Source organism: Delphinapterus leucas, chromosome 5, assembly GCF_059928025.1.
Source record: "Delphinapterus leucas isolate spDelLeu-1000000601 "Yukka" chromosome 5, BTC_Dleu_Yukka2, whole genome shotgun sequence".
Taxonomy (NCBI): domain Eukaryota; kingdom Metazoa; phylum Chordata; class Mammalia; order Artiodactyla; family Monodontidae; genus Delphinapterus; species Delphinapterus leucas.
The window spans coordinates 76046744-76061118 of NC_143133.1; the positions used below are offsets into that span (position 1 = coordinate 76046744).

General features: G+C 43.0%; 1 long non-coding RNA gene across 1 annotated transcript in view; it reads left to right on the top strand.

Annotated features, from left to right (window-relative positions):
* The window catches only part of LOC149749155 (uncharacterized), a 114174-nt gene that overhangs the window by 79989 nt on the left and 19810 nt on the right, over window positions 1-14375 (top strand). Inside the window, exon 4 of the long non-coding RNA XR_016393291.1 lies at window positions 1-14375. This exon is cut by the window's right edge and continues 19810 nt beyond it. This is a non-coding gene — a long non-coding RNA (uncharacterized LOC149749155).

Below are 14375 nucleotides of genomic sequence, written 5' to 3' on the forward strand. Positions count from 1 at the left end.
ATATTAGGACACAGACAACACAGAAGGATGAGCATGTGAGGACACAGAGGGAAGATGGCCATCTGAAAGACAAGGACGGAGGCATCGGAAGGAAACAAACCTTGACCTTTGACATCTAGCCTCCAGAACTGTAAGATAATACATTTTTGTTGTTTAAGCTACCTGGTCTGTGATATTTTGCTAGGACAGCCCTAGCAAACTAATACAACATGTACAATGTTTAAAAAATTAAAAGTATCATTTTGTATTACAAGAATAATATTTTAAGAAATTAGCAAAAAAAAAAAAAAAGAAAGGTTATTCTGAGACTCATTCGTCAATGACCTCTAAAAGTAACTAGTATAGTATGAGAACATTTATTTACTGATTTTTTTTTCCCTTGAGAAATTCCCTTTGACATATTGACTGATTCTACAATACATACAAATTTTTGTGGCTATTCAGCAAACCTTAATGAGAGGTTTAGAGATGAGAAATAATTTGCCCAAAGAGGCACAACAAGTTAGTACATTGGCAGATCTGTTTCTTTTCTGCCTCCAATATCTGTGTGTCAGTGTTGATCTGTGACTCCCTGGTTCAGTCCAGGTCTAGTCTGGAAAATACAGTCTACATCAAACAAAAAGATTCCTAAGCCCAAGCAGGTAGTTCACTCATTTGAAATAACACATGCCCTTCATCCACATTCCCGCATAATCACAGAAGTGGGACTAGGCCAAGTAAGTAACTCTATGAAAACTATCCTGTATTTCCTCCCTCAGCTCTTTGTTTAGTTGGGCTCAGCTCTATTTTGTGATGTCTACTGCCATCTAGTGGAAATGAATTGACATTTTAAACTAGTGCCTCATTTTTAGGGTACTTTAGTTTTCGAAGAGCTCTCATTTTATCTTCACAATAACCTATGAAGTAGACATTGTTATTCCATTTTGCTTTAACTTTTTAGAAACACTTAATATTATTGAGCTTATTGTGCTTCAGACACTATACATGAATGATCTTATTTATTCCCCGTATCAATTTTTTTTTAATTTATTTATTTTATGTTGCATTGGGTCTTCGTTGCTGTGCGCAGGCTTTCTTTAGTTGCAGCGAGCGGGGGCTACTCTTCGTTGTGGTGTGCGGGCTTCTCGTTGCAGTGGCTTCTCTTGTTGCGGAGCACAGGCTCTAGGTGTGCGAGCTTCAGTAGTTGTGGCTCACAGGCTCTAGAGCACAGGCTCAGTAGTTGTGGCTCACAGGCTTAGTTGCTCCGCCGCATGTGGGATCTTCCCGGACCAGGGCTCGAACCCGTGTCCCCTGCATTGGCAGGTGGATTCTTAACCACTGCGCCACCAGGGAACCCACCCCCCTTTTCAATTTTGTGTGATCTGTGCATATTGCCTATGTTGTTATCCCATTTACAGATGAGCAATCTAAGGCTTAGAGAATTTAAGCCTTAGATTTAAACCTCAGTAGGAATCAGGATTCAAACCCAGGGGAGGCACACATCACTAATACAGACCTTCTCCCCCTCCTTCTCCTTCTCCTTTTCCCTTTCCTCCTCCTCCATTTTCTTCTTCTCCTCTTCTCCTTCCCCTTCTTCATCTTCATCTTCATTATTGCAGACATTGTGATTATGTGCCAGGCATTTTCCTAAGTCCTGTACAGGTATTATATAACTTAATCCTCACAACAACTCTTATGAATTAAGTATAATTATTATTCCCATTTCATAGATGAGGAAATCAAGGCACAGAGCAGTTAAGCAAGTTAACTGAGGTCATCAGCTAGTGAAAGCGTAGCCAGAATTGGAACCCAGAGAATTTTTGGGTTTTATTTTTATCTTTATTTATTTATTTGTTTATTTTTGGCCACGCCGCACAGCTTGTGAGATCTTAGTTCCCCGACCAGGGATTTAACCTGGGCTCTGGCAGTGAAAGTACCAAGTCCTAACCACTGGACCACCAGGGAATTCCCTGTTTTAATATTTTGTTTTCTAGCTTTATTGAGCTATCACTGACATATAACATTGTGCAAGTTTAAGTATACAGCGTGATGATTTGATACACATAATATATGTGAAATGATTACCACAAAATAGTTAATACATCCGTCACCTCACATAATCTCACAAATTGCGTGTGTGTGTGTGATGAGAACATTTAAAATCTATAATCTCAGCAATTTTCAAGTATATGATACAGTATGGTTAATCGTAGTCACCATGCTGTACGTTAGAGCCCCAGAGCTTTCTCATCTTATAACTGGAAGTTTGTAGCCTTTGACCAACATCTCCCCATTTCCCCACCCATACAGCCCCTGGCAACCACCATTCTTATTCTCTATTTCTATGAGTTTGGGTTTCTTTTATATTCCATGTGTAAGTGAGGTCATACAGTGTTTGTCTTTCTCTGTCTGACTTTCTTCACTCACCACACCACAGGGCCCTCAGGGGAACCCCAGGGAGCATTATATTATTCCAGACCCCATGCTCTCAACAGTAAGCAGTTTCAGAAATAATTTGTCTCCTCATTACAAAATTAATACATATTTAGAAAACCAGAAAGAAAAAAATCACTCAAAATTCTGTCTCCCGGGACTTCCCTGGTGGTCCAATGGTTGAGACTCTGCGCTCATTCCCAATGCAGGGGGCCCGGGTTCGATCCCTGGTCAGGGAACTAGATCCCACGTGCGTGCTGCAACAAAGATCCCGCATGCCGCAACTAAGACCCGGCACAGTCAAATAAACAAATACTAAAAAAATAGGGCTTCCCTTGGTGGCGCAGTGGTTGAGAGTCCACCTGCCGATGCAGGGGACACGGGTTCGTGCCCCGGTCCGGGAAGATCCCACATGCCGCAGAGCGGCTGGGCCCGTGAGCCATGGCCGCTAAGTCTGCACGTCCGGAGCCTGTGCTCCGCAACGGGAGAGGCCACAACAGTGAGAGGCCCGTGTACCGCAAAAAATAAATAAATAAATAGATAAATAAATAAAATAAAAAATAAAAAATTCTGTCTCCCAAACACAATCAAAATTAATATTTGGTGTCTTACTCCTAGCCATAATTCTAAGCTACTTTGATTTTAATATAGCTGTGATTATACTATAAAAACCATTTTGGGCTGTTTCTTTTATTTAACATTTTAACTTAGGCATTTCCAATATCCCCAAACTCTTCATAATTGTTACTGTGAATAGGTCCTTTATTAACATTATAACTTGTGTAATGCCTTCTATGGGTCAGGTACTGGTGTAAGGAATTTCTACGTATTTATTCCTTTAATCTTCACAACAAACCCCTTAAGATAGAGAGTATTTTTAGCCCTATTTAGATGGGGAAACTGAGACACAGCTGGTAAGTGACGCAGCTTGGATATGAACCTCCACAGTCTATGCCATCATCTAACTGAGGAAGCAAGGATTTAAATTGTTTATATTTTGAATCAGTTACTAAAAAGCACATGGAGAAGCACTAACAGTTTTACCATTAAATTGTAAGAAACATTTATGCAAAAAATAATAATGATGGTGATTAATGTGTCACTTATTAAAGAGGCAAAATTTGCATATAATTAGATAAAGCCCAGAAAATAGAGGAGAGTATTAATAGTCACCATTTATCAAGTAATAGCTATGTACTTTTGCATATGTTATCTCTAATCTTCACTGTGACCCTGTGAAATAGTTAATATTATTTCCTGTTCATATGATGAGGAAAGGAAACCAGAGAGGAGTAATTTGCTCAAGATCACAAAGCTAATACGTGCTGAAGCTGGGTTCACTCACAGATTTTTTTACTTTAACCTTAAGTTCTCATCTGCAAGCTAAACTCTAGAGCTGCATTTTCTGATACTGTAGGAATTAGCCATGTGGCTATTGAACACTTGAAATGTGGCTGGTGTGAAGTGAGATGTGGTGTAAGGTTAGAATACACACTGAATTTTAAAAACTTAACAGAAAAAGGAGTGTAAAATATTTCACTGATTTTTATATGGATTACACGTTGAAATTATAACCGTTTGTATTTATTGAGTTCAATAAACTATGATGACAATTAATTTCACATGTTTCTTTTCACTTTTAAATGTGGCTGCTAGAAATTTCAGATTACACACATGGCACACATATTTTTGTTGCTTAGTGCTGCCGTAGACCAGCACCTCTTAAACTTTAATGTGCAGATGAATCACTTGGGGATCTGAATTAAAATACAGATTCTGGGCTTCCCTGGTGGCGCAGTGGTTAAGAATCCGCCTGCCAATGCAGGGGACACGGGTTCGAGCCCTGGTCCGAGAAGATCCCACATGCCGCGGAGCATCTAAGCCTGTGCGCCACAACTACTGAAGCCCGCATGCCTAGAGCCCATGCTCCGCAGCAAGAGAAGCCCGCGCATGGCAGTGAAGCGTAGCCCAGGCTCACTGCAACTAGAGAAAGCCCGTGCGCAGCAACTGAAGACCCAAAGCAGCCAAAAAAATAAAAAACAATAAATCAATAAATTAAAAAATAAATAAAATAAAATACAGATTCTGATGCAGGAAGTCCAGGGTAGGACCTAAGATTCTGCCTTTCTAAGGCACTCTCAATGAAACCAATGCTGCTGGTCCAGGTGGAACACGTTGAGGAGCAAGGCTCTAGATGGGAGGGAGGCAGGGGAGATCAGCATTAGAACCCTTAGCGACACCTGTGTTTGGGGGAATAAAGGGAGGCTCCGATGCGGGGAAGGGGAGAGGTGGCCTGAGAAGGTCCTTGCAGAGCCGGGACGGTGTGTTGTTGGGGAGGCCAGGGTGGCAGCATGTCAAGGCGAAATAATCAACAGCAACGCCTGTGAAGAGACTAATCGGGGCCTTGCTGGTTTGTCGACGAAGACGCTACTGATGAATGCAGCGAGGACAGTTTCCGTGAGTGACGAAAACGGGAAGCAGATGTCAGAATGTTGGGGAATAGGACAAGTGGACCTGGTCGCTCTCCTTTTTCCTAGAACGACAGGGAAAAAACAGTAGCTAAGGCTGATGTCAGGGGCAAGTGAGAGAAAGTGGGATGAGGAGTGTAATGGCTTATGGGGACACTTGTTTGGTTTGATTTTGCAGGGGGGAGACCTGAGTCTATGACTTATGCAGAAAGGGAAGGGTGTGAGGGAGAAGTTGGCCCAGAGAACATGGGCAACTTCTCTCCTAAGTAACGGAACGGCCTCACTGAATGTCAGCTGTGAGGCCGTGCCAGGAATAAATATGACACAGCCTCTAGCTTCGAGGATCTCACAGTCTCGAGTCCTAAGAGACCTGTGTGCCCCTTCCGTGAAGGCAGTAAAGCTGGCATGGGTTAGTGATGAGCAATCTCTTCTACATAAGGCCCAAATCAGGAAAGATGTATATGATCCCCAATTTTCCTCACAGTTACATTTAAGCATTCTATATTTCTTGTATGGTCAGACCACCCAAGATGGCTGTTCTCTTGCTCTCTGTACAACCCCTGCTGACCAGTACCTGCTTCACCTATACCCTACTCACCTGACCGACCTTCATAGGTTCTTGCCGGGGCCCCAGCTGGTGACTGTCCTTATCAAAGGGGCAGTGAGGGGTGGGCCTCTGCTGGTTTCCCTGCTAATGAGCCAACCTGGCTTAATTCCCGCTGTAACTGGTAACCTCCCTTCCCTCTCCCCACGCAGACTGTCACCACGTCCTGCCTGCCCTAGGACACACAAGGTGGGGGGGGTGGGTCACTCCAGGACCTTGCTTCAGTTGCATAAGCTCCCCCCATCCATTAAATCATTGATGTCTGTCGCTGACTCCGGGCTTTTTCTTTGGTCTAGAAGCTGGGCAAGTACAGGCCTTGTAGACCTGAGGGGTACAGCTCAACATTCTCCATCACATCAAAATGAAGGGTTTTATTTTTTAGGCTAAAATTTCACAAACACCTTCACTAGTAACACCCACTGCAGTGACCTTGGTGACAATGAAACTGTGCACCTCAGATCGGGACTTGAACCCATGTGGCCGGTACTCGAACCCAGCCAAAACCCACGGTCTTCCAAGTGAGATCACACACCTGTTTTCAGGACTTAATGAAGCTCAGGTTCCTGATGTCTCATCACAGAAAGAATTCAGTGAAAGACAGTGATAGGTAAGAGGTGGATTTATTTAGAGAGAAACACACTCCACAGATGGAGTGTGGGCCGTCTCAGAAGGTGAGAAAGGCATGGGGAGAAACACACTCCGTAGACAGATGTGAGCCATCTCAGAAGGTGAGAAAAATACCAGGGTATGGGGTTGTCGGTTTTTAGAGGGGTGGGTAATTTCATAGGCTAATGAGTGGGAGGAGTATTCCAGCTATTTCGGGAAGGGGTGGGGATTTCCAGGAATTGGGCCACCGCCCACTTTTTGATCCTTCTGGTCGGTCTTGGAACTGTCATGCCGCCTGTGGTGTGTCATTTAGCTTGCTGATGTGTTACAGTGAACATATACTGAGGCTCAAGGCCTATTGGAAGTCAACTTGTCCGCCATCTTGGACCCATTTGGTTCTAATCAGTTTGTCTTGTCCTCCCGCTATGTCATTCTTTCAAAGGTTGTGCCCTGCCCCCTTCCCTCCTGTTTCAACAACACCAAGTCTTTGAAGAAATGTTGAGTGAGGTGACACCACGTGGGGTTGGTGAGGTTATGACATAGAGGCAGGGAAGAGATTTGGCGTCAGGATACAGTCGCAGACCAGGAACGACCAAAAACCTCTGGCCCCTCTGGAAAAGGCTACTTTTGGTGGCAACTGGAGGAGGCGGGGGTCTTGTCCTTTTAGTGGGAGCACATGGGGGGTATGGAGTGAAGTGGCAGTGTGCCAGGCCAGAGTGAGGGGGAGGGGATGCTGGTGCAGGTGCAAAAGAGAGATTTCTCCCTCCCTTATCTCCTTGTCAGCCTAAAAACAGTTAAAAGAGAAATCCATATCAGGCCCCACCCAGCCCATCTTCTGAATAAGCTCTGCAGTCCATTCAGTTGCTGTAGAGATTCCCAGAAGGGTTAAAGGTCAATCCTCCAATTCTGTCCGGAAACCAGCCCACCTGGGGGTTTGTGTAACTATTGTCCCATTGTGTCACATTCTTATGCAAATATTCTGAAGCACAGCAATCAAAGAACCAGCCACAGGGAGTAAGCAAACTTTAAACACACAATGAAGATGCTCATCCCTCTTCAGGATTTTTTTTTTTTTAATTTTTATCGGAGTATAGTTGCTTTACAATGTTGTGTTAGTTTCTACTGTACAGCAAAGTGAATCAGCTATACGTATACATATATCCCCTCTTTTTTGGATTTCCTTCCCATTTAGGTCACCACAGAGCACTGAGTAGAGTTCCCTGTGCTATACAGTGGGTTCTCATTAGTTATCTATTTTATACATAGTATCAATAGTGTTTATATGTCAATCCCAACCTCTCAATTCATCCCACCGCCCCTTCCCCCTTGGTATCCATAAATTTGTTCTCTACATCTGTGTCTCTATTTCTGCTTTGTAAATAAGATCGTCTATACCAGTTTTTTCAGATTCCGCATATATGCATTAATATACGATATTTGTTTTTCTGACAAGAGCACAGAATCAGGGAGCTCTTTGGAGATTCACCTCCAGCATCTTGGCTTCCTGGGGACTCAACTGCCTCCTAGCCCTGGGCCAACCCTTCTCTGCCAGCTCTCTGGGTCCTTCTTCCTCCCTGAGACAGTCTGAGCCATTTTAAAGCAGCCTGGCTCAAATAAAGGAAGAGCCATTCCTGTTCTTTCCCTCAAGGATGAGTGTTTACACAGGCAGACATGGAGCGTTTAGAAGTGGTTCTTTTAACATGTCTCTGGAGAATGATCTTCTACTTCTGTAATGACCTGTCCAATACACCAAAGAAGCCCAGCCACTTATGCACCTTCAACAGTTTTCTGACACCTTAATAATTAAGGCACATGCACCTCACCAAGGTTTTTTTTGTTTTGTTTTGTTTTTTTTGTGGTACGCGGGCCTCTCACTGTTGCAGCCTCTCCCATTGTGGAGCACAGGCTCCGGACGTGCAGGCTCAGTGGCCATGGCTCGCTGCGTGGCATGTGGGATCCTCCCGGACCGGGGCACGAACCCACATCCCCCGCATCAGCAGGTGGACTCTCAACCACTGCACCACCAGGAAAGCCCACCAAGGTGGTTTTAAAAAACCTTTCTGTTTCCTTGAAACGTTCCTGCTTAAAGCCACTGTCTCACCCTGTTTAAGCTTCCTCCCCTCAGCCTCCTCCCCAGCCTCCTAAGTGCACCTTCATCTCCAAAAACCAGGCTCCAGTTTGCCAGCATGTAAAAGCCCTGCCAAGCCCTGGCCCTTCCGTGAAGCGTGTCTGAAATTTCAACATTCTCCAAAAGGCACACCTAGCCCTCATGAATGACTTCTTTCTCTTCACTCCTATGGTTATTTTGTAAAATGTCCACACTCACAGTGGCTAATTCAGAAAATATAAGGCTTACTGCGTGCCTGGAGATTTTTACAGTGCACTAACAATTCCAAGATGTATAAATTGGTCAGTCCTATTCCCAAGGAGCTTGAAGATCAGTGAGGGAAAATGACATGTAAACATATTACTGTATGGTAGGTGCTATGTTTGGGATATTCCCCAAGTACCATGAAAATCCATCCCAGCCTTGAGGGCCCTAAAAAGGCTTTCTGGAAAGGGAATGGGGAAGGGCATCCCAGGCAGGAAGTAGACAGGCAAAGGCCTAGAGAGGGGTCTTAGCCTAGCTAAGAACACCATTGGGTCAGCTAGGCTGGAGGGCAAGGGGAGGGTGGGATGAGGCTGGAGTGGAACTCAGGGTCCAAAGGGTGAAGGATCTTTTCAGCCACGTTCAGGAGTTTGGTCTTGATCCCTCAGGCATGTGGGCCATTTAAGAAAATTCCTCTGTGGTGGGCTGAATGCATTGGTTGGGGTGAGGGGACTGCAAGAATGAAGGTGCATCACATGGGATCTGACCCAAATAGGAACCAGACAAGTATTTCTTCCACGAGGAGACAGCTAGAAGCCTGTGAGGTTACCCAGATAAGAGATGACTGAGGCCTAAGCTCAACAGATGACTGTCTTCAGAGTATTTGTTTCTTCACTTGTGTATGCGTGTGTGTATGTTTCTCCTTCATTGGAATGGAAGCCCTGAGATGGCATTTCTGTCTTGTTTACTGCTTAGTATAAGCCCAGGACTTACAGTGGCGCCTTGACCCTAAGAGGCCCTCAATAAATAGGTGAATGAAGGAATGAGAGCAGCTGACAGTTGATTTGACAGGTGACTGGTTGGGGTGGGGGGAGAGGTAGAGGGAGGCAGGACTGCCTGCGGTCCCTGCCCCAATGCCATGACCCCTGAAGTGAGGCCCCCTCAGAGTTGGCGACTATTAGTTTCCTATTGCTACTGTAACAAATGACCACATGCTTAAAACAATACACATTTGTTCTCTTCCACTTCTGGAAGTCAAATGTCCAAAATCAATTTGACTGAGCCAACACAAGGTATTAGCAGGTCTGGCTCTTTCTAGGGATGTAGGGGAGAATCTAACTTTTCTAATTTCTGGAGGCTGCCTTCATTCCTTGACTCGTGGCTCCCTCCTCAAATCGATCCAACCCCTTGTTTCCATCCTCAGGTCTCCTACTTGCTATTTTGTACTCAAATCCCCTTCTGCCCACCTCTTATAGAGACACCTGACTATGTTCAGACCCATCTGGATAATGCAGGATAGTGTCTGCCTTTCAAAGTCTTCTATTTAGTCACATCCGCAAAGTCCCTTTTGCCATATAAGGTGACATTCACAGGTTCTGGACATTAGGCCGTGGATATCATTGGGGGCCATTATATCAGCCTATGACAGTGACCAGCACATGAGGTGGTTACTGGGTGCTTGAGCTGAGCCCCCGTTGAGGTTGGTAGGACTGAACCTCTTCACCTGAGAGTGTTTAGGAGCACATCCTGGAGCCAGACTGCCCAGATTCAAAGCTCTGCTATTCATTAGCTGTGTGACCTTGGGTAAGTTACTTAACCTCTCTGTGCCTCAGTTTCCTCATCTGTAAAATAGAGAATAGCTGCCACACAAGGTTGCTGGGATGAGTTAATACCAAAAAAAGGCATGCAGGTAGACTAATGCTAGTCACACAGTAAGTCCTCAGGAAGTGTTGGCTACTTGGGATAGACCAAGGGAAAATCTGAGGATGCCCTGATCCCACTTCTCAGCATGAGGTGTGTCAGCAACTCAACCCTGAAGAAGCAAACTACTCTGGGCATCTGAAGCCTCTCCTATGCTGGGGAGATTGAATGAATTGGAGGTGGTGAAGCAGGACATTGCTACTCAGAACTCCTCCATTGAATCTCCCCATTTCAGATAATCTTTCTATAATAAAAGTCAACACAAATGTATGCCACGTGCTAACTTAAGTACTTTTAATATTTTGAATCCATGTAATTCTCACAACAACCATATGTTATAGGAACTGTGATTATGTCCATTTTACAGTTAGGAAAATTGAGGACCAGAGACCAAGATTCACTGCAGGAACAGTCTGGCCAAAAAGCTGCCTTTAGCTCCCTCTACTGTGGGATACTCAGAGCAGCCACTGTGAAGAATCATTTCTCAACGATCGATCCCTACATCTTTAGGTCACTAAATCCCAGGCTGTTTCTGAATAGGCCGAGCCCACACGTGCCCATATTCTCGAGGAACTGAGGGCAGGCCACGTCTGACTCTTTTCAATAGCCTTAATGGAGGCTGAGCCACGCCTTTAACCAAAGCTCAGATAATCGGTGAATTGCCCCTGGATTAGTTCCCTTTTCTGTGTAACAAATTACCCTAAATCATAGCAAGTCAAAACAACAAAACAAACGTCATTTCAGCTTCTGTGGGTCAGGAACCTGGATCCGGTGTCGTTGGGTCTTTTGGCTCAGGATCTGTCACAAGGAAGCAACGATATTGTCAGGAATATAGTCATCTCAAGTCTTGACTAGGTGAGGATCCACTTCTAAGCTCACTCGTGGCTGTTGTTAGGCTTCTGGTCTTTGCTGACTGTCAGCCAAGTCAATAGTTCCTTGTCGTGCAAGTGTTTCCATAGAGCTGCTTACACCATGGCAGCTGGCTTCCCCCAGAGTAAAGGCTGAGAGAGAGGAACGTGAACACCTCCTCAGTACAATATTTAGGAGGAGAGTAGAGAAGAGCAGACAGAAGGAATTAAGGTAGGAGGCGAGGACAACCCAAAGGACTGGTGAGATGGCTTGATCCTCAACATTTTTCTTTGTATAGTTTAGGCAGACTCAATATGAAAAAGCTATATAACTTTAAAGGAAAAATAGCACAAAGTTCAGGAATCCACCATGTAGCAAGAAATGAACAGATTCTCAATGTGAAAAACATGCAAGCATAATTTTTAAATGGATAAAACTGAAGAAGTCTAGGGGCTGCCGTGAAATACAAGACCATTGGAACAGATGGAAATCATCAATGACATTATGCAGCAGGTGGAGAAAGGAAAGTTAACCCCTGGAAAAAATGAGTCAGAATTTGAAGGCTGTAAGGCTGTGGTATACATTTTAATGGAGAAAAGTTGTACCTTCCTGTTTTGGTGTTAGGGTTCACAATTAAAGATACTCTCGGGAGTCATTTGTGTGTACAGAATTACATTCCATGTACCCTGAGTCCTGTGCACTAGTGGCTTTCAGACACTTTTGAAGTGGACAAAGAGTTAGAAATACATTTTACACAGCAACTGAGGTGCACACACTCACACATGTAACAGGAAAGAGCCAATCAGACTACATGTTGGATCTGTTTCTTTTACTTTAACCTTTGCTTTCTGTGCTTTTGTTCACTAAAAGGATACTGTCTCTACATAATGGCCTGCCTCGGGGAACCCTGCCCCTCTGCCTGAATGTTAAACCAAAGTGCCTTTGTGCAGGGAAACATCCAGACCCTGTCCACCTGTGGATGGCTGCAAGAAAAAAGAAATTAACACATCCCCTCCCCGAGGCTGGCCATTCCAGGGGATAGTTGCAAAACTTAGTGCCTTTTTACTTTACTTCCTCATCTGCTCCCCCTCTCTGAGCTGTAAAAGAAACTGGCATCCAAACCCCGATAAGATGGTTATTTTGAGACATTAGTCTGCCATCTTCTCGGTCTGCTGGCTTTCCGAATAAAGTCGTATTCCTTGCCCCAGCACCTCGTCTCCGATTTCTTGGCCTGTTGTGTGGCGAGCAGAGTGAGCTTAGACTTGGTGACACACACACAACAGAAGTACAAGTTTTATGAAAACAATATTTACCCTTATTATGTGCTCAGATTTTTATATTCTATTTTAAAATTCTGGTCAAGATCCACTACACAGATTTCATGAACATTTAATAGATTGTAAACATGCAGGTTGAAGAATATTACTCTTGGGAGAATTTTAGCCAGTTTCCTCCTGAATTATAGAGAATGGTCAGGATAAAGCCACAAAGCCCATTTACATTAACTGACTTCCCCATAGGGAAAAGGAAGAAAATCAGGTGTGAAATAAACATTTTATCTTAAAGATTTTTTTTCATTTTTATTCTTTTTTTTACCGTTTTTAATTGAAATATGGTTACTTTACATTAGCTTCAGGTGTACAGCAAAGTGATTCAATTATATATACATTATATATATTATATAATATATATATAATTCAGAGTCTTTTCCATTATAGTTGTTACAAGACATTGAATATAGTTCCCTGTGCTATATAGTAGGTCCTTGTTGTTTATTTTATACATAATACTATGTATATGTTAATCACAAACTCCTAATTTACTTCCCCCGCCCGCCCCCACTATCTCCTCTGGTAACCATAAGTTTGTTTTCTACATCTGAGTCTATTTCGGTTTTGTAAATAAGTTCATTTATATTATTTTTTTAGATTCCACATATAAGTGATATGCTATAATATTTGTCTTTGTCTGACTTACTTCACTTAATATGACAACCTCTAGGTACATCCATGTTGCTCCAAATGGAATTATTTCATTCTTTTTCATGACTGAGTAATATCTTTTAATAATGCATAAAGTTGAACCAAGTACTTAAAAATGTTTTTCTATATCTGTGCTTATTTCCCCATTCTAATTTTTTATTTTGTGTATCATTTTGTTTTCTTTTTTCTTTGGTTAGCAGTTTATTGCTTTTCAAAGAATTCAGTTCTTGGGTTTATTTATTAGTTCTATAATTTTTCAGTTCTCTAATATGTTAATATTTGTATTCATCCTTTATTTTTGCCTTCCTTAGGTTTATTCTGTTTTTCTGTTAAATTTGAAAAATTCAATGCCTAATTTATTTTAATTTTTCTTGTGTGAGTTATCTATTGCTAATTATTGCTAATAAATTACCCTAAAACTTGGTGACTTAAAATAACATACATCTATTATCTCACAGTTTCTGTGGGTCAGAAATCCAGGTTTCACCTGCCCTCTGCTCCAGGGTCTATTGTGAGGCTGCAATAAAAGTGTCAGCCAAGGACACAGTCATCTCCAAGTTCAGCTGGGACAGAACCACTTCCAAGCTCACCCAGTGGTTGTTGGTAGGAATCAGTTCCTCTCTGGCTGTTGGTCCAAGGTTTCCCTTAGTTCCTTGACAGGAAGGCTTCTCCATCAGGATAGGCATGGGAGAAAAGCCAGGGACAAAAACACCAGTAAGATGAAAGTCAGTCCTTTGTAATGAAGAAAGCAAGAATTTGTCACCCCAAAATATTGCCTTTTTGATATAAAAATCATTTTGAGCTCAAGGCAATTGAGAAGAAGCAAATACAGGAAAAGCTCTCTGCCCTTCCCTTATTTTCCTAAAAGCAGGACATAAATTTTCAAAGGTGTCCCTCTCCTCTCTCTACCAGGAAAGATAAAAATTATCAGAGACAGCTTTAGGCTCATATCAGCCTGGAGCTGGCACCAGAGGAATCTACATAACCAACTTTACTAACTAGCCTTTATCTGCCATTGGTTCCTCATATATTTACCTTTCCTTGGAAGTCTAAAACAATTCTCCTTTGTCCTGTCATTTCTCTACAAATTTATTGTTCTTTGTTGAAGATGCTGTGTAAGCCAGATTTCTAAGCCACCTCTTAGAGTTACTCTTTCCCTGAGTCTCTCCCAGGTATATGTGAGATATACATGTTAGTAACTTCAGTTTTTCTCTTGTTAATCTGTCTTTTGGTACAGAGGTCCCAGCTAGAATTTAAAAGGGTAGAAGGAAAAGATTTTTTTCCCTCCCCTACAGAAACCTGATGACAAAAGGAAGCTTCAATCCATCTCTGTCACCATGTTCTATTCATTAAAAGGGAATCATTACGTGTAGCCACACTCCAGGGGAAAAGATTACACAAGGGTGTGAATTCCGGGAGGCAGGGACCACTAGGATTCATGTCAG